At 45.6% G+C, this 21748-nt stretch overlaps 1 pseudogene; it reads left to right on the top strand.

Annotated features, from left to right (window-relative positions):
- The first annotated feature begins 10386 nt into the window (after positions 1–10386).
- Positions 10387–20799, top strand: LOC137589695 (probable E3 ubiquitin-protein ligase makorin-1; annotated as a pseudogene).
- The last annotated feature ends 949 nt before the right edge of the window (positions 20800–21748 follow it).

The raw sequence follows: 21748 nt of genomic DNA, 5'->3' as shown, positions 1-21748 counted from the left end.
GTTATAATCACTTGTTTCAGATGTATTTTAAATATTTTCTGTATAAAAATTAAATTTGGTGTTCAAAAAGTCTTTTTTCAAACTTGAGTCTTGAAAAAGAGGGGGTGGTCTTATAATCAGGGTGGTCTTATACGGTAATTAGAATCATAATAGTGATGTCAGTGTATGTGTGTCTGTCTATGTGTATCATAATGGTGTTGTTGTGTGTGTTTGTATTCATCTCAGTGTTCATGGGTGTGTTGTCTCCAATGCTCTGACCTTTCTCCACTGTCTCCTCATGCCTGCCTTTACAGCCTTGCTGCTGGATGAACACATGACTCGTGTCTCACATCCAGTCTTTAGTGAATATCATCATAGGTATCTGGTGTCGCCACCCTTGCATTTCTTTTGCGATAGTATCCCAGAATGCTACTCTGGAAGAAACAGGACATCTTGGCAAAGCCGTCAGTTTGAGTGTTCTTAGGTCTCAGAAAAAAAATTGCAGACAGGATTTGAAGACATTGAAGACAGATGTAGAGTCCTAACCGATCGCTTTGTGATATGGTGCCGAAGTGAAACATTTATAACCACCTTTTTATCATTTGGCCACGGGTATTCTAAACCCTTGGTTCTTGTCTCTCATCGCTCTGAAATTTTGTCAATATCTTTTGAAATGTCAGAGTTTTTGGTTCCCAGCAAAGCTACTGGTGTGAGATTTATTTAAAATAACTTGTGTTCTTATGTCTGGCTCCTTAAGAAAACAGAAAATCTTTCTCTTCTGCCTACGCGCTCGAAAGGAGGGGTTGTGAAGGGGGGGTTTGGTTGAACGGGGGATTTCTTTTGCAGCTTCTGCACCTTCATATATTTTCCTTCACTACGCGCACCAACCTCCAAACCTCTGCTCTGACAACTCACAGCAGCCTTAACGGCTCAACACAACGTCAATCTACACTTTGTTATTACCTTTAATGCACTTTCAACACACTTTCTACTATTCCATCTACAGCACATATGTTTTAATCCCAGTCAAACACAATCAATCAGACTTTTTGTTTTTCCAGCTCACACATTCACACCTGAGCTCAGCAATCATACACTCAGTTACACAGAATCACTTATGACGTCCAAGCAAACAGTTTTCTACACTCATAAAAAACAAACAAAAAAAACAACAACTTTATTTTATCCCAAGCTTGTATGTTCAGATTATTTGATTGGTATGCTTGCACTTTCGGTGGGCTTATCAGTCACACAAATTCTCATTGGCTCTGATCTTCCCATACACGTATGGTCGGATCTTATCAAACACACACTAACTCTGGGTGACCTTATTTCAGCCGGGTGACTAAACTCAAAATGTTTTTGTTCAGAAGGAGCGGCGCATGGATTTCATCCATCCATCCATCCATCCATCCATCATCTACCCCTTATCCAGGACTGGGTCGCGGGGGCAACAGCAGGGATGCCCATACTTCTCTCTCCCCAGACACCTCCTCCAGCTCCTCTGGGGGAGCCCGAGGCATTCCCAGGCCAGCCAAGAGACATAGACCCTGCAACGTGTCCTAGGTCTTCCTCGAGGTCCCCTCCCAGTAGGACATACCCGGAACACCTCTCCTGGGAGGCATCCAGGAGGCATCCGGAACAGATGCCCGAGCCACCTCAGCTGGCTCCGCTCGAGGCGGAGGAGCAGCGGCTCTACTCCGGGCTCCTCCTGGAGGTAAAAAGAGTGTCAGATAGAGTGATGAGTCTGAAGCTAGAAATCAAAGGTGTGATGTTCAATGTTGTTGTGGGTATGCTCCACAGGTAGGATGTGAGTTGGAGGAGAACGAGAAATTGTAGTTGCACCATGATGAAGTGATGCAAAGCATAACTAGAAGTGAGAGAGTTGTCATTGGTGTTGACTTCAATGGACATTTTGTTGCAGGACACAGGTGATAAGGAGGTGATGGGCAGATTTGGTATCCAGGCGAGGAACGCAGAAGGACAGGTGGTAGGTGACTTTGCATAAAGGATGGAAACAGCTATAGTGGATACTTTCTTCCAGAAGATGCAGAAACATAGGGAGACCTATAAGATTAAGATTAAACCCACTTTATTGTCCACACGTGGGGGAATTATCTTTACACTCTTCACACTTTCTTTGTATGTGGTTACATTTTTTTGGTTAGTCATACACACATAGTATTTTGGACACAACACGGGCCTGTAGGCATGCAATTTGTAACACATCACACAAGAAACGGTAGGGGGACACAGAGTGACGGGCCTTGCTCAGGGGCACATCTGCAGTGGCTGGGGGGTGACTCCAAGGGATGTCTTGGCATGAGCGGGAATCGATCCACCGATGGCTGGGTGGTCCGTCTTCAAAGCATCTGCTCTACCGCTGAGCCACTTACCCTATAAGAGTGGAGGTGGGAGCACACAGGTAGACTACATCTTGTGTAGACGATGTAAGCTGAAGGAGATCAGTGACTGAAAAGTAGTGGTAGGTGAGAGTGTAGCCAAACTGCATAGGATGGTGGTGTGTATGATGACTCTGGTGGTGAGGAAGATGAAGAGGACAAAGACAGAGCAGAAGACGAAATGGTGGAAGCTGAAAAGGAAGGAGTTAAGACAGGCCCTGAGTGGTCAGGAGGTGCTTCCAGATGACTGGACAACTACAGCTAATGTGATCAGGGAGACAGGTAGGAGAGTACTTGGTGTGTCATCTAGAAGGAAGGTAGATAAAGAGAGTTGGTGGTGGAATGAGGAGGTACAGGAGTGTATAGAGAGAAAGAGGTTAGCTAAGAAGAAGTGGGACACTGAGAGGACTGAGGAGAGTAGACAGGAGTACAGGGAGATGCAGCGTAAGGTGAAGGTAGAGGTAGCAAAGGCCAAACAAGGGGGCTTATGATGACTTGTATGCTAAGTTGGACCGTAAGGAGGGAGAGACTGATCTATACCGGTTGGCAAGACAGAGAGACAGAGATGGGAAGGACGTGAAGCAGCTTAGGGTGATTAAGAATCAGAATCAGAAAAAGTTTTATTGCCAAGTACAGTAAAGTTTATCTCTTGAAAGACCCTCCCCTCTTGCAGGAGGGGAGGGTCTGGAACAGGTTGTGGCCAGGATGAGAGGGGTCAGCAGCAATCCTGGCTGCACGTCTGCGGGTCCTTATGTGGAACAGTTCCTGGAGGTTTGACAGGCTGCAGCCGATCACCTTCTCTGCAGAACGGATGACACGCTGCAGCTTGGCCTTGTCCCTGGCCGTGGCTGCAGCAAACCACACTGAAATGGAGGATGTGAGAATTGACTTAATGGTGGCCGTGTAGAAGTTCACCAGCATCTTTGCAGGGAGGTGAAACTTCTTCAGCTGCCGCAAGAAATACATCCTCTGCTGAGCCTTCTTGGTGAGGGAGCTGATGTTCTGCTCCCATTTGAGCTCCCGGGTGATGGTGGTGCCCAGGAAGCAAAAGGACTCCACAGGGGTCACTGGAGTGTCACAGATGATGACAGGGGGAGGGCAGGAGGGTCTTTCCTGAAGTCTACTATCATCTCCACTGTTTTGAGAGTGTGGAGCTCCAGGTTGTTCCTGCTGCACCATGATACCAGGCGGTCCAGCTCAATTAAGTAGGCCAACTCATCCCCATCAGACATGAGGCCGATGAGGGTGGTGTCGTCGGCAAACTTCAGGAGTTTGACAGACTGGTGACCAGATGTGCAGCAGTTGGTGTACAGGGAGAAGAGCAGAGGGGAAAGAACGCAGCCTTGAGGGGATCCAGTGCTGATGGTCTGGGTGTTGGAGACATGCTTCCCCAGCCTCACAAACTGCCGTCTGTCTGTCAGGAAGTCTGTAATCCACCTGCACATTGAGTCAGGCACATTCAGCTGGGAGAGCTTGTCATGGAGCAGAGCTGGGACGATTGTATTGATAGCAGAGCTGAAGTCCACAAACAGAATCCTGACGTAGGATGCTGGGGAGTCCGGGTGCTGGAGGACAAACTGTAGCTCCATGTTTACAGCATCATCTACAGATCTGTTGGCTCTGTAGCGAACTGCAGAGGGTTGGCAACATTCCATCCCTAAGGCAACAAAGTGTATTGACAGCTCAGAGGTTGATCCCATTATTATTGACATGATAAATAAAAGTAAAACATGAAAGTCAATGTTGAGTTCTTAATTTTTTTTTCCCGATTTCATGTTTCTAACTAATACAAACGTTTCTGTGAACCACAGAACTGAAACGTTTGTTTTTCTCCGGTGTTTTGGCGCCACCTGCTGGTTGGGTCCGCATCAACCTAGAGGATTTGAACGTTCCTTTATTTCTGCTTTAATTGTGTTTTTATGTGTATGAGTCTTGGTTATTGTTTTGTCTCTCATCTTAAAATCTCTTCTAACTACTTACTATGTTTACTTGCAGGTTTGAGACCTTTTAAAGGTATCAAGTTAAAGTTGGTTGACATTAAAAGTAGTTCTACAGAATGTCATGAAGCTCAGCGCCGTGACGCTGGGGGCGATCTGGAGGAACAACTAAAGGAGTATGATGCTACTCTGACAACACAAACGCACACATGCGAGTAAATGAGTTAGTTTGTTCAATATGGATGAATTGTCAAATGTTGTTTTATTCAATAAAAGATCGTTTTGTATACCCATCATGTGTAGCTTCAAGTCGGGTCTAAGGCAGAGATCCAGCTTGATTTATGTCTTTTTAGGATTGATGACAACTTTCTTAAAAGACTCGAAAATATCCTCACCTCCATCCTTTAGTCGTCTTTTGACAAAATCCTTCAAAGAGTCAAATGACAACTTTGTTCATCGAACTAAATAACAGAAACTAACGACTTCCACACATTGCAGGAACGTAAAAAGCTAAGGCCAATAACGAGTATTTGTTGACTCCCGCTTGTTGTCCCCCCAGAAAAACGTCCAACTGGGAACACATCTAAGCTTTTATTTCCACTCTAGCTGTATGTATGGATTCAAATTCTACTTTTTAATATTAATAGAAATTGAGAAATGTACTTCCATTTTTTTACATTTCACCAGGAACTGAAAGAAAATAGGGGACTATAACTGGAATGAAATCAGGGCGGCAGGACATAGGTCCACATTGGTTTAGGAACCTGAGGAGGATCGGTTCAGGACCAGCGTGTGTGGAGTAAATAGGTTTACTTGTTTCTTCAACCGCAGTTGGGTTCTCTGGTTTGTGATGCAACTCAAAAGTGTGCGAAACTCAAGTCGAGACGCGTTGGACCTCAAGTTCTTTTCATTCTGAGGTGGCAGTCGCTTAGTCCACACTCGACTTGGTAATCGAAAAGTGACCAGTTCAAGTCCAGCATGGTCCAATCACTAAAGCAAGATGAACTGGTAGCTGGAGTAGTATCGTCTCCTGAGAGGTGCGGGAGTGATCTTGAGAAAGGCACTAAACCCCACAAGCTGTTTCTAGGGCACAGATAGAACGCGAGGGAACGCGGATGGAAGACAGGATATCAAAAGGCCTGGATATCCCGCCCACAATTCAGCGATAGCGCACTATGGACATTCTCTCTTCTCTCTCTCTCTCTCTCTCTCTCTCTCTCTCTCTCTCTCTCTCTCTCTCTCTCTCTCATTTCCTTGACCTATCTCTATCCTCAGTGTATTTCGCTTTCCCAACCAACAGGTCAAGGCAGATGACCCCCCCTCCAGAGTCTGGGTCCTGCCCAGAGTTTCTTCCTCAATGAGGGAGTTTTTCCCTGCCACCGTCGTTTATGCTGCTCTGGAGGACATTGTTGACTTTCTATCTGTTAAGCGTTTTGAAATGTCTTCAGATGTGATTAAGCGCTATATAAATAAAAGTTGATTGATTGATTGATTGATTTCACCAGGGACTGAAAAAAAGTAGGGGAATATAACTGGAATGAAATGGGGGCGGCAGGACATCGGTCCACATTGGTTTAGGAACCGGAGGAGGATCGGTTCAGGACCAGCGTGTGTGGAGTCTGAACCGGTAGCTGGAGAGATCACGTGAACATACACACCCCTGTGTTTATTTGATGTTTGTTTACAGACCCATATTTACGACTGCTGACGTCACTGTTGCTGACCTGACCCCATCGTGTCTCCGCTCAGGATCACGTGCTGTAACATAATTTGACCAGTAGGGGGAGCTCTACACCTGCATTGAGACACAGCAGAACAAGAGGTTATTCTAACCTCTGACTGTAGAAACTTCATTATTCCACTATATCCACAAAAACAGAAAACATTGTGAGAGTAATATTGTGAGAGTAAAGCATTTCCATGCTAAAAAACAAGGATAACAAAGTGAATTTACAGCTGATTATTCAGAAGAAAAACACTCATGAAGGAGGCTGAACTAAAAAGGGGGGTCTTCAGTTTGTTCTGGAACGTGTAGACTGGACTCTGGAGCAGTGGTCATGTGGTCTGATGGGTCCAGATCCACGTGGGTTTCTGTCTTCTTTATTCGTCAACCGTGGTTGTATAGTGGTTAGTACTCTGTGTTGTGGCTGCAGAAACCACAACAAAGTGGTTGCTGCGGTGTTACTTGGTGGTGTGTATTTTACTCACTCCCTGATTTTTTAACTGTTTTCCAGTTTTTGTTTTTTCATCGGCCGTGATCGTATAGAGGTTAGTACTCTGCGTTGTGGCCGCAGCAACCCCGGTTCAAATCCGGGTCACGGCAGACTAAAAAAGTCCCCGCACTGAGGGACGGTGTTATGATAGGTTCAACTCGAGGTGCAGCGACGTCATGTACCCATCAAATGACGTCATCTGCAGACCCACTGAATGACCACATCTGTCCATCTATGGATTTTTCTTCCCTGAAGACTCGCTCATATTCCAAGGCGGCTATGTCAGGATTTATTCGGCTCATATCTTTACAGAGGGCTTCAGGGACCATGGGACATTGTTTTTGATCCCAGATCGGCCCCCAAGGAGCCCAGACCTTAACCCTGGTGAGAATCTTTAGGATGCGCTGGAGAAGACTTTACGCAGGGGCCCGGAGGCTTATGAACTGATTGCGTTGTTTTAACTTTTGTCACCCTACAAATATTCTGGTTCGTTTGAGGTGGAGGACAAGCGGCTCTACTCCGAGCTCCTCCCTGGTGAATGAGCTCCTCACCCCATCTGTAAGGGTGCACTCAGCCACTTTACGGTGGAAAATCATTTCAGCCGCTTGTATCCGCGAACGCAGTAGGAACGTCAATTGACCGGTAAAACGAGAGCTTCGTCTTGCGACTCAGATCCTTCTTCCCCACGAGAGACCTATACAGCGACTGCATCACTGCAGAAGCTGCACCGATCTGTCTGTCAATCTCACGTTCCATCCTTCCCTCACTTGTGAACAAGACCCCAAGATACTTAAACTCCTCCACTTGAGGCAAAGACTCTCCCACTCGCGTCACACTCAGCTGCAAACCGTCCCAGTGCACGCTGAAGGTCCAGGTTTGATGAGGTCTGCAAAAAACAGGGATGAAATCCTTTGGTCCCCAAACCAGACTCCCTCCGAATCCTGGCTGTGCCTAGAAATTCTGTCAACAAAGATCATGAACAGAACCGGTGATAGAGGGCAGCTCTGCTGGAGTTCAACGTGCACCTGGAACAGGTCTGACTTACTGCCGGCAATGCAAATCCAGCTCTGTCTGCGGTCATACAGAGACTGTAGAGCCCTCTGCAAAGGGCCCCATACTCTCAAAGCACTCCCCACAAGATACCATGAGGGACATGATCAAATGCCTGAAAGGACTGAATCCAATGTACTGAATCCGAGGCTTCCACATGGCATACACGGAACACACACCAGGGTCAGCGGAGGGTGTCTCTGGTTGAACCTCTGCCCAGTAGATGTCAGCAGTGGGTGAGGTTGGAACTGGTTGTGTCAGCCATTGTCCATTGTGCCCAGCTTCACTGCAAAAAACTTGAGTACCGTCTGGGAACCGGACAGTCAAACCTTGTGGTCCACACAAAATGGAAGCGTTTGTGACAATTAGCAAGTCTCTGCCTATTAGGCTCATATAATCTGCTTTCACCTCTTCCTCGTCCTCCTTGGGCCCCACACCAGCCACCACGACCCTGCCACATAACACTGCCAGCGGGGTTAGAGTTCTTCTCGTCCTTCTTGTCATTTACCTTGGCCCTAGCCTCAGCTAATTGTATTTTAAGTAATTGTGTCTGCATGTGTTGGATGTCGGTGTTGTGGCTGGCTTCTGTTTTTTGGTAATGTGTCAGATGATTCACAAGGTGATTGCAGAACCGGCTTTCTGTCATAATCAAGAAATCTGGATCACCTGTTGATTTGTCCTTTGACAAATTTGAAGTTTCACAATTTGAAGGAAACACACGTTTGGATCACACCCCGAGTGAATTTCAAATCATCTTCTAGTTTTTGCAATTTCCCTCTTTTCTCAAAAGCTGTTTTAAGACTTGAATAAATAAAGAATACTCTAATAATCCTACAGGGAAATTATTTACCTATTAAGTACGCGTACAGTCATACGGCATACATTATACAAGAGTGCAAGAGAATACAGCTATCACAGTTCGACAACACAGCATTCACACTAAATAAACACAAGAGACATATAAATATGACTGTATAGACAAACACAACAAAACCTAATAGCATAAATTGAGTGCAGAGATCACACAATAGCTCAAAGATCACATAGATAGATCTCAAGCTAGACGCCACATGGTACAAAACACGTCATCGTCAGTGACAGGTCACCAAAGTACCACCCAGCAGATCTTCCATTTAGATAGATAGATAGATATATACTTTAATGATCCCAGGGGAAATTCAGGTAAGAAACCAAAAACACTTGGCATCGCTGCGAGCAGGGTCACCTCCCCCTCACTCAGGCGCAGTTTGATGACATTCCTCTCCTTGACTTGTTTTTAAAAGCCTCATCTTTATTTTTATTAAATTTATTATTTTTGAGCTCGTTGTTCTGGGATCAGAAACGGTCTCGTCAGACCTTCAAGCAGATTTACAGACCATTCCTTCAATCTATCAATTGTTTAATTGCCTTATTTGTCTCTATTTTGTTATTTTGGCAAGCTTGCATAACATTTTACCCCAGGTATCTGATTTTCACTCGGTGTGTGCCATTTTGTGAACCACTGTCTCCCCAGATGTCGATGTTTTGCGCAGTCAGTGGTTCTCCCGGTTTAACCCTATCTAAACTGGTTTTACCAATTTACATTTAACTACTGAATCAAAGTCGAACCCAAGGGACATGAACCCAAGGGATATTAACTGAAATTGCCATTCGGAGGGTCTCCAACCCCAATGGTACTTTACCGAAAGGACTCCAACCTTGACCTCTTATCTTCTATCTTAGTGAATTGATCTTACAACATTATCACTCGTCTCCTTTAACTCAGTCAGTCCAATTGCAGAAATTTGATTATTACAACAGGTTTTCTGCTTACCATTGTTAATTGTGGCCACTGGGAGAGGAAGAACAATGTTTTGGACTGGATCGTCCTAGGTCATTGTTAGTCCCAAATACTTTTAAAGAATGTAACTGGGCTACAATCGTCAACTCCGTGACGACAGCGGCCGTGGACAGTGAAGCAAAGTCTTTTTAACAATATGTCAATCAGAAGATAGATTCGGCTCTTAGAGGTAATGGTACAATGCACCACACACACACAGTACTTTAGATGCAGTTGGTACCATGTAGTACCTTGTACACACACACACACACACACACACACACACACACACACACACACACACACACACACACACACACACATATATATATAGCAGCAGCTGGATAGTACAATGGTTAAGTCAACTGACTTGAATGCAGGAGGTTGTGGGTTCGAATCCTGGTCGGGACAAACACTATCCAGTCAATAAAGGGGCACCCAGGAAATACAGCAAGCTCTCCATACCTGAAGCACTGCCAAACAGAGACTAACAGCTCTGGCTACCCGACTGAAGAGATACACCAAGGAGATTGAGGCCAGGAGAATAAACAAGACCTTCTCCACTCAACCAGCAAAGGTGTACTCTCAGGGAAATAGCATCCGGCCAGACCCACCAAGAGCTGAGGTGGAGAAATACTGGAAGGGCATATGGGAAAGAGTAGCATCACACAACACCGATGCCCAGTGGCTAGTGGACCTAAGGACTGACCACAGCTGCCTCCCAGAACAAGAACCAGTAACCATCTCAATGGCAGACATCCAAGAAAGAGTGTCAAAGATGAAGACTTGGTCAGCACACACAACACTGTCCTGAGAAAGCGTCAACGCCTGGTCGCCAGGAAGGGGTGGAGTCTTCAGTGCCGGGATGTTGTTGTTTGCCACAAAGTACGCAAAGTAGACATTCAGCTGATTCAGCAGAGTGGTGGAGCTGTCGCAGAACTGAGAAAGTTGGCTTGTAGTCCATAATGAACTGATTCTCCCGCCACATGTTCCTGGTGTCTCTGCTGTCGCTGAAGTGGGTGGCGATCCTCCTGGAGTACTGTCTCTTGGACACTCGTATGCCTCGTGACAGGTTGGCTCTCGCTGTCCTCAGGCCCACCTCGTCCCCACCTCTGAGAAGGTTCTGGTGACCGTGACATCATCCATGCATTTCCTAATGTATGCAGTGACGGTCTCCATGTACTCCTGGAGGTCTGTGGTGTTGTTGTGGGTGGCTGCATCTTTGAATACGCTCCAGTCTGTGGTGGAGAAGCAGTTTTGGAGTGCCTCTGACGACCCATCAGGCCACACCCGTATCTGCCTTTTCACAGGTCTGACGACTCTGACGAGCGGTCTGTATGCCGGCGTTAGCATAACAGTGGTGTGGTCTGATGCCCCAAGGTGGGGGAGAGCACGGGCTTTATAGGCATCTTTATGTGTCGTGTCAACATTGTCCAGGATGTTAGCTCCTCTGGTGAAAAAGTGGTGGGTGGGACAACGGCCCACCTGAGTGGGAAGGACTTCTAACAACCCTCATTGTGTTGGCGGTTTGTGGGGGGGACTTTCTGCCCCAGCAGGACTATAACTGTCTGGACTCAGTCGCAGTGAGTCACAACTGGAGTCCTGACGTGGATGACTGAGACCTGCAGACATGTCTTCAACCAGCCTGAAGTAAGTTCTCCTCATTCTGCTTTGCTCTTCTTGACCTGCCTTTACCTGGAGGACTCCACACACTTTACTCTGACTCAGTGCTTTAGTTTGGAGTCATGGACATCTTTATGTAGGAGGATGAAGTCCAATCCAGACTGCTTAGGCTCAACAGATCAGAGTGTGTTTCCTATGAGTCTTAGCATCCTGCTCATTCATTGAAGTGTCTTTTGGAACAGATGGGTTAGCAGTTAGCAGTAGCATCTTCACACTGTTAGTACTGACTCTATTGTTGTGTTATTGCTGGAAGATTTTTAGAGTAATCTTTCTCCTCCCAGCACTGTCTCCTGTGCTCATGGATATGTTTGGTCCTGACTTCTTATAACTAAATGGTATGAGAACCAAGACGAGGAGCACTGGGCACAGAATTTAAGGTGAAGCGGGGAAAGGTTTCTAAAATGTTCTCACCATTAATTAAAAATCCCAAAATTCTTTGTGTTCATACTGACCCTGACACCAGTGGTGTGGAGCAGCAGTTTCAGATCTATGTAGCTCTTTTAGGCTCTTTTGGTAAAACGGTTGATGTTTTTTCCCTGTTCTGTTTGTATGTAGGGAGGGTAATGGGTTTCCATCCCCTTACCTTTTGTTTATATGTGAGGGGTGGGGGGAATACGGTGGGTTTCTATCACCCAACTTTCTGTTGATATGTGTGGGGGACTAATGGGTTTCTATCTCCCAACCTTCCTGTTATAACATGGTAACTTGTGTGTCCTCAGGTTTGAACACTACAAACTACCCAAAAGCGAGGAGCGGCCGACCCCCCAGACATTGATGCCTCCCCCCACTTCCCTGCTGGACCCATCAGACCTGGATCCCAGTGGGTCAACACCCGGCTCATGGGTTCAAGACTGGTTCAACGCGGCCGATTTTGTTTCAGGACAGCCGTACTGTGGACGGGGTGAGTGATCCGCGTGGTGTGTTGGGGAGAAGCACTAGATCCCACCTACGTCCCCTTGTGAGGAGACTTAGGGCTGCAGATATTTTCTAAGGTGGGGGTTGGGCTGTTGTTCATTTTGGTAATTGGTAAAACTGTTTTTTTGTTCACCCATTGACAAGCAAGTGGACAACTGTGAACTTGTGTCATCTGAGATTACAAACAGTTGAAGGAAACTGTAGTCCGATCAGGTTGTAGGCGTGTGGGTACCATGGTAACAGTATTTTGATGTTTTGATGTTGTGGGTCGTCTGCAGCTGATCCTGAGAACAAGGAGCTGAGGAAGCAGCTTTGTTTCTACGCCGCCATTGGAAAGTGCCGCTATGGAATCAACTGCCTATCTCCATGGCGACGTTTGTAACATGTGTGAGCTCCAGGTGCTCCACCCCACCGACATCAGTCAGCGCTCAGAGCACACCAAGGTAACGACCTGCTGACACACTACACGAGCTGTCACACACACTCCTTTGACATGGTGGTAACATACACACACTTCCTGCACCTGTCCACAGGCGTGCATGGAGGCCCACGAGAAGGACATGGAGCTCTCGTTCGCCATCCAGCGCAGCGAGTACATGATGTGTCGTATGTGCATTGAAGTGGTGTTGGAGAAGGCCAACCCCAGTGAGCGGCGCTTCGGCATCCTGGTCAACTGCAGCCACTGCTACTGCCTGAAGTGCATCAGGACATGGAGGAGGGCCATGTGCGATATCACCAAGTGAGTCGTCAGTGTGTGATGGGTAGTGGGGTGGGTGGTCGTTGAAATTTGTGTTTCACCTTTGTATACTAATGAGGGTCATTAGTATACAAAGGTGAAACTTGTATTTCAACGACCCCCCTTTGACACACCCAACAATTGTTGAGGGGCCTGACGGGTTTCAACGACGGTCGTCTGAATGTGCATAGCCCTGACCATACCCCACAGGGTAAATAAGCTGGACAACACCAGCCACCTTCAGAACTGAACAAGTCTCTTGGATGAGAGATGAAACGTCTTCAAGAACTTTCTTAACGTCCAGTCGATCGACTTTAACAGCTTTGGATAACAAATATTTATTCATCTTTCTTCTTCATGAAAGCATCAAAAATGTTATCTAAATATGTTTCAGAGGTACTTTGAATGAGGTTGTAGCGATAAGTGTTCCATCACATTGATTAATCGTCTGTAAACCAACCAGAAACATTTTTTAATTCACCTTTTCTCACCAAACATCTCCTGAGACTGTTTTTAATCTCCTTCAGAGGAGCTTCTTCCTGAACGTTCCCTGTTTCAGATGGTAAAACCATTTTTCTACTTATTTCCAGTTGCTGCCCGAAGTGTGGAATAACATCCAACTTTGTCATCCCGAGTGAGTTCTGGGTGGAAGATGAGGACGACAAGCAGAAGCTCATCCAGAAATACAAGGACGGCATGCGGTAAGTGGGCCGGACTAGAAACGGGTAAGGGGTGGGGCTACACTAGTGGGTGGGGCTATACTAGTAGATCTGCAGGAGAACATCTGGGCTGTGGAGTGGGCGGTGTTGTCTGATGTGTCTGAATCCCTGACAGTCTTCTCGGTCTCCTTCAGGAACAAGCCGTGTCGGTACTTTGATGAGGGGCGTGGCACATGTCCCTTTGGCACCATCTGCTTCTATAAACACGCCTTTCCTGGTGGACGACTGTTGGAGGCCCAGCCCCCGCGCCGACAGCCTGGATCCAATGACAGGAACAGGGTAAGGGGCCACCAGTCCACTGGTTCTGTTGAAGGTCTGCCAAGAACAGCAGCATCTCCACAGCAGCGCCCTCTGCTGGCTGAGTGGAAGCACTGATCAGTGGAAACCATCGTTTGGAGACATTTGGAGTCTGATTTTTGCAAACCTGCATCACTGGATGAAGGCTGATGTGTGTGTGTGTATGTGTGTGTGTGTGTGTGTGTCCAGGAGAACTCCAGGACTCCGCTGTGGAACATCTTTGAGGAGCAGGAGAGCACAGACTCCTTCGACAACGATGAGGAGGAGATGGTGCCGTTCGAGCTGAGGGAGATGCTTCTGAGGCTGCTGGACGAAGACGAGGTCCTGGCAGGCCATCAATAAATGAACTTATGAAATATAAATGAAGAAAAAAAGTCCCACAAGCCATTGTGCTCATGCTAAACATTACCTTGACATCTATTGTTGGTCTTTCTGGTGCGTTTCATGTAGGAGGTATAATTCTAAAATATCAAAAATAAGTCAATATAATATTTAACAAATTAATTTTCTTCAAATATAGCTAATAAACAAAACCCACAAGTTTCTTTGTGGGTTTTGGTGTGACTTGTTTATCACTGACAGCTGTTAGCACTTCCTGTTAGCCTGACGATCACTCTGACATTTACTGTCAAACTGTAAGGTTTTACTCCTGAAGGCTGGATCTTCAGTTTTCTTTATTAAAGCTGCTCATAGCCATTATTTTGTACTGATGTGTCCTCCCTTCATCACCTTCATCCAAGTGTCCCGTGTGTGTGTGCGTGTGTGTGTGTGGGAGTGTGTGTGTGTTTCATTAATGGTTAAGAGCCTGTTGGATCACAAGCTGTCTGTCAAAGTGGGTGAACGGATGGATGGATGAGAGACGGATGTCCTTATGTCACAGACAGCTGTTGAGATACTTCTTGTCGCTAGCATGAACAGCTAGCCTTAGCCTCCCTCCAGTGAAGGTGAGGTCTAGAATGTGGTGGCGCCCTCTAGTGGCATAAAAACAGCTTTGAACCCCCGACCCCTGATGTCTTAGTCCTGGCTGTTGCTTCATTAGCTCATCGTCCCACTACAGACACTCGTCTTCATCCTCCACTCTACATACTCCTCCTCCTCACCCTCCTCTGGCTCCGCCTCCTGAGTCAGACTCAACCAACTTTTATTTATATAGCTCTTAATCACGTCAAGAGACATTTCAAAGCCCTTTAATAGACAGAAAAACCCAACAGAACCCTCCAGAGCAAACATAAGCCACAGCAACAGGACTCATTGGACCGCTAGCTGCTCAGGTCGCTAACAGCAGCTAGCAGCTGGTGCTGTGGTGATGAGTACTGATTCACTGTGACATGTGACCAATAGTGATGTTTAAATGGAGGTGGCCCCACCCTGTCCAGGATCAGGAGGAACACGTGTTCACGTTAAACTGATGTTCAGGTGACGGTCCACTCGTGTCACCGGGTCGACACCAGAAGACCACCTCCTGATCCTCACGCACACACACACACACACACACACACACACACACACACACACACACACACACACACACACACACACACACACACACACACACACACACACACACACACACACACCACACACACACACACACATTCTTCAGCTGTAGCACCACAGACGGGTGTGACTTTTATTATCTAATGTTTGTACGTTGTTTCCTGGATCAGGTCAGAGCAGCCGACACACAGTCACTCCCTCCTGTGTAACTCCCTCTTGTGTAACTCCTTCCTATGTCGCTCCTCCTTTGTCACTCCCTCCTGTGTCCACCAACGTCCGTAGGTCTCACGATGAAAGGACCAATGAGACGGTCAGAAGGTTGGTGCGGTCAGAAGGAACCCTCTCAGGTCCAGCTTCATCACCTCTGAGCTCCTCATGACGTTGCTGCGCTCACGTGACGTCTGGAGGTTCTAAACCAGAGGTCACCAACGCTGTTCCTGCGAGCGACCCTGCGCCCCCGAGCACCCCTTGTGGCGCCCGTGAGGCGTGGTCTAAACATATTAACATTAATTAACACATTAATGATATCGCAACTTAATTATTCAGCATTCTAAAATGATATTTTATTAAGTTAAAACATTCAAATAAAATACTTGATATCAAACTCTGCTCTCTCCAAGTCGAAGGTCATTCGTGCGTCTACGCCTGACACACTGACCAGGTGATATGAGGAGTTAGCCTGCTTGTGCTTTTGCCCAAAAACCATGGAAGAAAACACAAAAGGACATCGTATTTTCAGAGTGACTGGAAAGAAGATTTATTTTTTTACGTCATTCAAAGAGAAATGTTTGTGTCTTTTTTGTGGGATGACTGTTGCAGTACCAAAGCGGCACAACGTGGAGAGGCATTTCCAAACATGCCACAAAAACATGACTGTGAACTACCCACCCAGCAGCACTTTATGTACTGAAAAAGTCAGTGGGTTAAAGGCAGCTTCAGACAAACAACAGACTTTTTTCACAAAGCCGGTCAAAAAATCCCAGAACACAATCGAAGCTTCGTCTAGAGCTGCCCGTTTTTTGATAAAGAACAATAAACCACTTTCAGATGGTGAGGTTTTTAAAGAAGCTATGATGCTTGTCGCTAAATAATGATTCAAAGATGAGAAACATGGTCGTGATGTCATCTCCGATGTCCAGCTTGGAGCAAGTACGATGGCTAAACGAGTGTCGTCTTTGTCTGCGATTTTAACAGAGCAGCTGGAGGCATCGCTGCTGGAGGACCCAGAGTAGATACTTGACCTCTCATTTTTAATGGGTTAATTGAATATTGTGTTGTATTGTATGAAAAGGGAGGTGAATTTGTGAATGTGATAAATAGGGATTGTGTAAAATGAATGGAGCTAATGGTCAGGAACAGAGTGTGATGTTTGAAAGGCTTAAGCAAAAGGTAAAACTAGTTTAGATAGGGTTAAACTGGTAGAACCACTGACTGCTCAGAACAGCTACATCTGTGGAGACAGTGGTTCACAAAATGACGGCCGCCGAGTGAAGATCAGATACCTGGGGTAAAATGGTATGCAAGCTTGCCAAAATAAAGATTAATAAAATTCCAGCCAAATACCCAAATTAAACAGTTGACAGATTGAACAAATGGTCTGTAAATCTGACTGAAGGTCTGACGAGACCATTTCCTGATCCCAGAACAGCGTGTTTATATGTCTCCTGTTTATTTAGTGTGAATGCCTTCAAGCCTTCAACACCATCCAGCCCCAGCTCCTGCAGGATAAACTGACCTCCATGGCTGTGGACCCCTACCTCGTGAGCTGGATTACGGACTACCTAACGGACAGACCCCAGTACGTCCGTATGGGGGACTGTTTGTCTTCTATGGTGACCAGCAGCACGGGGGCGCCACAGGGGACCGTTCTATCCCCCATTCTCTTCACCCTCTACACATCAGACTTCAAGCACAACTCGGATACATGCCACATACAGAAGTACTCCGATGACACCGCGATAGTGGCATGTATCCGGGAGGGTGATGAGGGGGGGTACAGGGCATTGGTGGCTGACTTCGTGGAGTGGTGCCAACAGAACCAGCTCCAGCTAAACGTCTCCAAGACAAAGGAGATGGTTCTGGATTTCCGGCGGGCACCTCCCTCTCCACAGCCGGTGATCATCAAAGGCAGTGAGGTGGAGGTGGTAGAAAACTATCAGTACCTGGGACTGCAGCTAGACAGCAGACTGGACTGGTCACTCAACTCCAACTGTGTGTACAAGAAGGGGCAGAGCAGGATGTACTTCCTGAGGAGGCTGGCCTCCTTCAACATCTGTCCTAAGCTCCTTCTCATGTTCTATCAGTCCGTAGTCTCCAGTGTGCTGTCATACGCCATTGTGTGTTGGGGTGGGGGGGCCAGGAAAAGAGATATGGACCGTCTGAACAGACTCATCCGCAGAGCGGGCTCAGTGGTCGGGCTGAGCCTGGACTCTGTGGAGACGCTTCTGGAGAGCAGGACCATGTCTAAAATTAAGGCTATCATGAACAACACCAGCCCCCCCCTACACACCACCTTCTCCCAGCAGAGAAGCACCTTCAGCGGCAGACTGCTGTCACACAGCGCCTCCACAGAGAGGCTGAGGTCCTCCTTCCTGCCCCGTGCCATCAGGGGGTACAATGACTCTCTCAGGAGGAGCGGGGGGGAGGTGGCGAGGTCAGCACGGGGTTGAATATGGATTTAATTTAATTTAATTTAAATTTAATTTTATACTGTTGTATATATATATATATATATATATATATATATATAAATTATTTATTTTTTTATTTTTTATACTGTTTTATATTTTAATTCAATTTTATACTGTTTAGATTTTATTTTATACTGTTTATATTTTAATACTGTAATATTTTTAAATTTTATACTGTTTATATTTTAGTTATAGTTTAGTATATAAGTCCTGTTAGTGTAATGTATGTCTTGTGGTATGTCCTGTGATGTCAGTGTTTCCTTTTCTCCTGGTGTTTATCCAGTATTATTTGTTATGTAATGCCTGAGCAGTGGATATATGCAATTTCCTCCGGGATTAATAAAGTATCTATCTATCTATCTATCTATCTATCTATCTATCTATCTATCTATCTATCTATCTATCTATCTATCTATCTATCTATCTATCTATCTATCCATCCATCCATCCATCCATCCATCCATCCATCCATCCATCCATCCATCCATCCATCCATCCATCCATCCATCCATCCATCCATCCATCCATCCATCCATCCATCCATCCATCCATCCATCCATCCATCCATCCATCCATCTATGCTGTGTTGTCTAACTGATAGCTGTATTCTTGTGCTTTCTTGTGTAACGTGTGCCGTATGACTGTACTTGTACTTAAAAGAGGTAACAAATTCCGCTGTAGCATTATTAAAGTATTCTTCATTAGTTAGTTATTTATTCATTTATTTCAGACAAGGCAAGGAAAAACAAAACAAAAAACAAACAAAAAATCAACAACAAACAAAATAATTAAATAAGCAAATAATAAACTAAGATCATAACCCAACAATACAATTCTCCCTGAAAGGGAGTGGGAAGAAGAAAACTCATGTAATCCCACCCCAGTTCTTGATTCAGAGATCAACACACTGAGCTTCACTGCTACTTCGAGGATTCAAGGATAACCACACAATAATTATATCACGATGGCGTCACCATGGGCAACAATGAAATTATCACATTGCAATAGCAATTTGACACAACAATGTAAGGAAGGCACGATATACCAACAATGGTAATGTACAATATACCAACAATGGTAATGTACAATATACCAACAATGGTAATGGACAAATGCCAACAGCAGTAATTAACAAATACCAACGATGGTAAAGAAGCACTGAGCACATGTTAACAAACAGAACAGCAGTTTGAGTTAAAGACCCTCATCTCTATACTTTGACCAGACATGATGTTTATATAACAGTTTGAATTGATTAGTACTTTGGCATTTCTTGTGTTGTGAGACCAGATTGTTCCAGAGTTTCACTCCGCACACAGACACACAAAAACGTTTATGTGTGGTTTGAGCTCTCGGCAATGAAAAACATCCAAAACCTGTAAAGTGATGAGCCCTGACTGGAGTTATAAAGAATCGTTGGAGGTTTGGTGGTAATAATTTGTTGAATGTGTGTGATTGTTCCGGTGGTGGTCGGAGGGGCCGTAGGCGCAGATTGGCAGCCACGCCTCCGTCAGTCTGCCCCAGGGCAGCTGTGGCTACGTACGTAGTTTACCACCACCAAGTATGAATGAGGTGTGAATGAATAACGGATCCAATGTAAGTGACTTTGAGTGTCCAGACAAGAAAAGGCTAAATAAATCTAATCCATCATCATTATTATTATTATTATTATTATTATATAAAACTATTGATGTATTATATGGTACAATATCATGAAATTTTAGCAACTTTGACTGCGTAAACAGGTTATGAGTATGTTCAAGAAAACCAACCTTGTGAATGTTCCACACTGCTCTTTCCTGTAGAATGATCAGAGGATTAATTGTGTTCTGATAAGTATTCCCCCAAACTTCTACACAATATGTAAAGTACGGGAGGACCAAGGTGCAGTATAAAGTACGGAGTGCATTTCCATCAAGGTATAGTTTTGCTTTATTTATAATTGAGAGGGTTTTGGATATTTTTGTTTTTATGTGTCTGACATGGGGTTCAGATCAATGAAGAGACCAACTGCATACTTTTTCTGCTCCAGTGGGGTGTGCTCTTGATACTCACACGTTTCCAGTTCTATTTGTTGATGCTGTAGGATCTTCTGTAACATGTCCATGTCCATATTGGTGCTTGGTGTAGTCTGTGTTCTTGGTGTGTTTGGCATTGTGATGATGAGGAGTCACAAGCTGCATCAATGTCGATACTGTTCAAGGTCTTCTATGCTCTTCACCAGCAAGACTTCTGCTGCCTCCGGTGACCCATTTAGTTTGATGAAGATCTTACAGTTTGTTACCCAGGTTTGTTGAATCTTGCCTTGTATTTTCAGTTGTCCTGCGATCCTTGTGATGTCAGCATTTTTCTTTGTCAAGTGCTCGTTTATGAATACATTTGTGCCCTTTAGCTTGCGCACCTGTATCAGTAGTGCCATTTTCTTTTTCCGATTAGTAAACCTTATGATGAGCGCTGATGGTCTCTCGTTCTTTACTGGTAGTGGGTGACACGCCTCGATACGCTCCCGGTCCAACTGTATCCCCCTGCTCTGGAGATAGGAAGCCACCTGTTGCTCCACCGATGGTGTCTCCTGCTCGCTGGGCTCCCCGCTGTCCGCGGCCACTGCACGAGCTTATGAGCGCGGCTTGATGTTGATGCCGGTGATGACCACATCATTGATGCGGGAGTATCGCTCCAGCTCATCCACTCACCGCTCGAGATCCACAATTCGCTTCTCCTTCTCCGCGTTCTGGAGGCGTAGTAGTTTCACCTCCTCCAGGAGCCCAAGAAGCTGCTCCTGTTTTCTTCTGACCTCCTCCAGGAGCTCCAGAAGCATCTCCTGATGTGTTCTGACCTCCTCCAGGAGCCCCAGAAGCATGAGAGGGAGGCATTTCATTTTGAAAACAAGGGTAACATTCCATTCAGGAACATGCCAACTCAAAGTAGAGAGGAACATTTCACCAGTGGGCCTTAAGCTCAGGAGAAATGTTAAAGCAAATACAAAATAAGCCATCAACCGCAAAGGTCGCAGCTAGTCAACAAGCTCTGTGGCATATAAAAGAGGGAGTGTTAGAAAATGAAGAGGACGGAGAAACAGATGATGCACGTCAAACTTTATTTGAAATAAAAACAGCAATAATAGCGAGAGAGAGGGAAAGACAGAAGAGATAGAGAGAATGTTGCATGTGATGTAGAGACTGAGAAAGGAACTAGAAGAAGTCAAACAAGGAAGAGAAGCAGAAGTTGTAAGTGAGAGAAAGAGAGGATATCAGCAATCCCTGATGGAAGGTCATGAGAGTGATAGAAAGTTGATAAAGAAGACAGTGGAGGATGTTGAAGAAAGAGCAAAGTAGGGAAAAAGGATCACAGCTGACGTGTGGAAAACGGAACCGGAATATTTGTGGGGTGAAAAAAATAAAAACAACGCGATCAGTTCATAAGCCTCCGGGCCCCTGCGTAAAGTCTTCTCCTGCGCATCCCAAAGATTCTCACCGGGGTTAAGGTCTGGGCTCTTTGGGGGCCAATCTGGGATCAAAAACGATGTCCCATGGTCCCTGAAGCCCTCTGTAAAGATATGAGCTGAATAAATCCTGATATAGTCGCCTTGGAATATGAGAGAGTCTTCAGGGAAGAAAAATCCATAGATGGACAGATGTGGTCATTCAGTGGGTCTGCAGATGACGTCATTTGATGGGTACATGACGTCGCTGCACCTCGAGTTGAACCTATCATAACACCGTCCCTCAGTGCGGGGACTTTTTTAGTCAATTTACATTAAAAGCTGCCGTGACCCGGATTCGAACCGGGGTTGCTGCGGCCACAACGCAGA

This window comes from Antennarius striatus, chromosome 22, assembly GCF_040054535.1.
Source record: "Antennarius striatus isolate MH-2024 chromosome 22, ASM4005453v1, whole genome shotgun sequence".
Classification (NCBI taxonomy): Eukaryota; Metazoa; Chordata; class Actinopteri; order Lophiiformes; family Antennariidae; genus Antennarius; species Antennarius striatus.
This window is presented reverse-complemented; position numbering and strand designations above follow the sequence as displayed.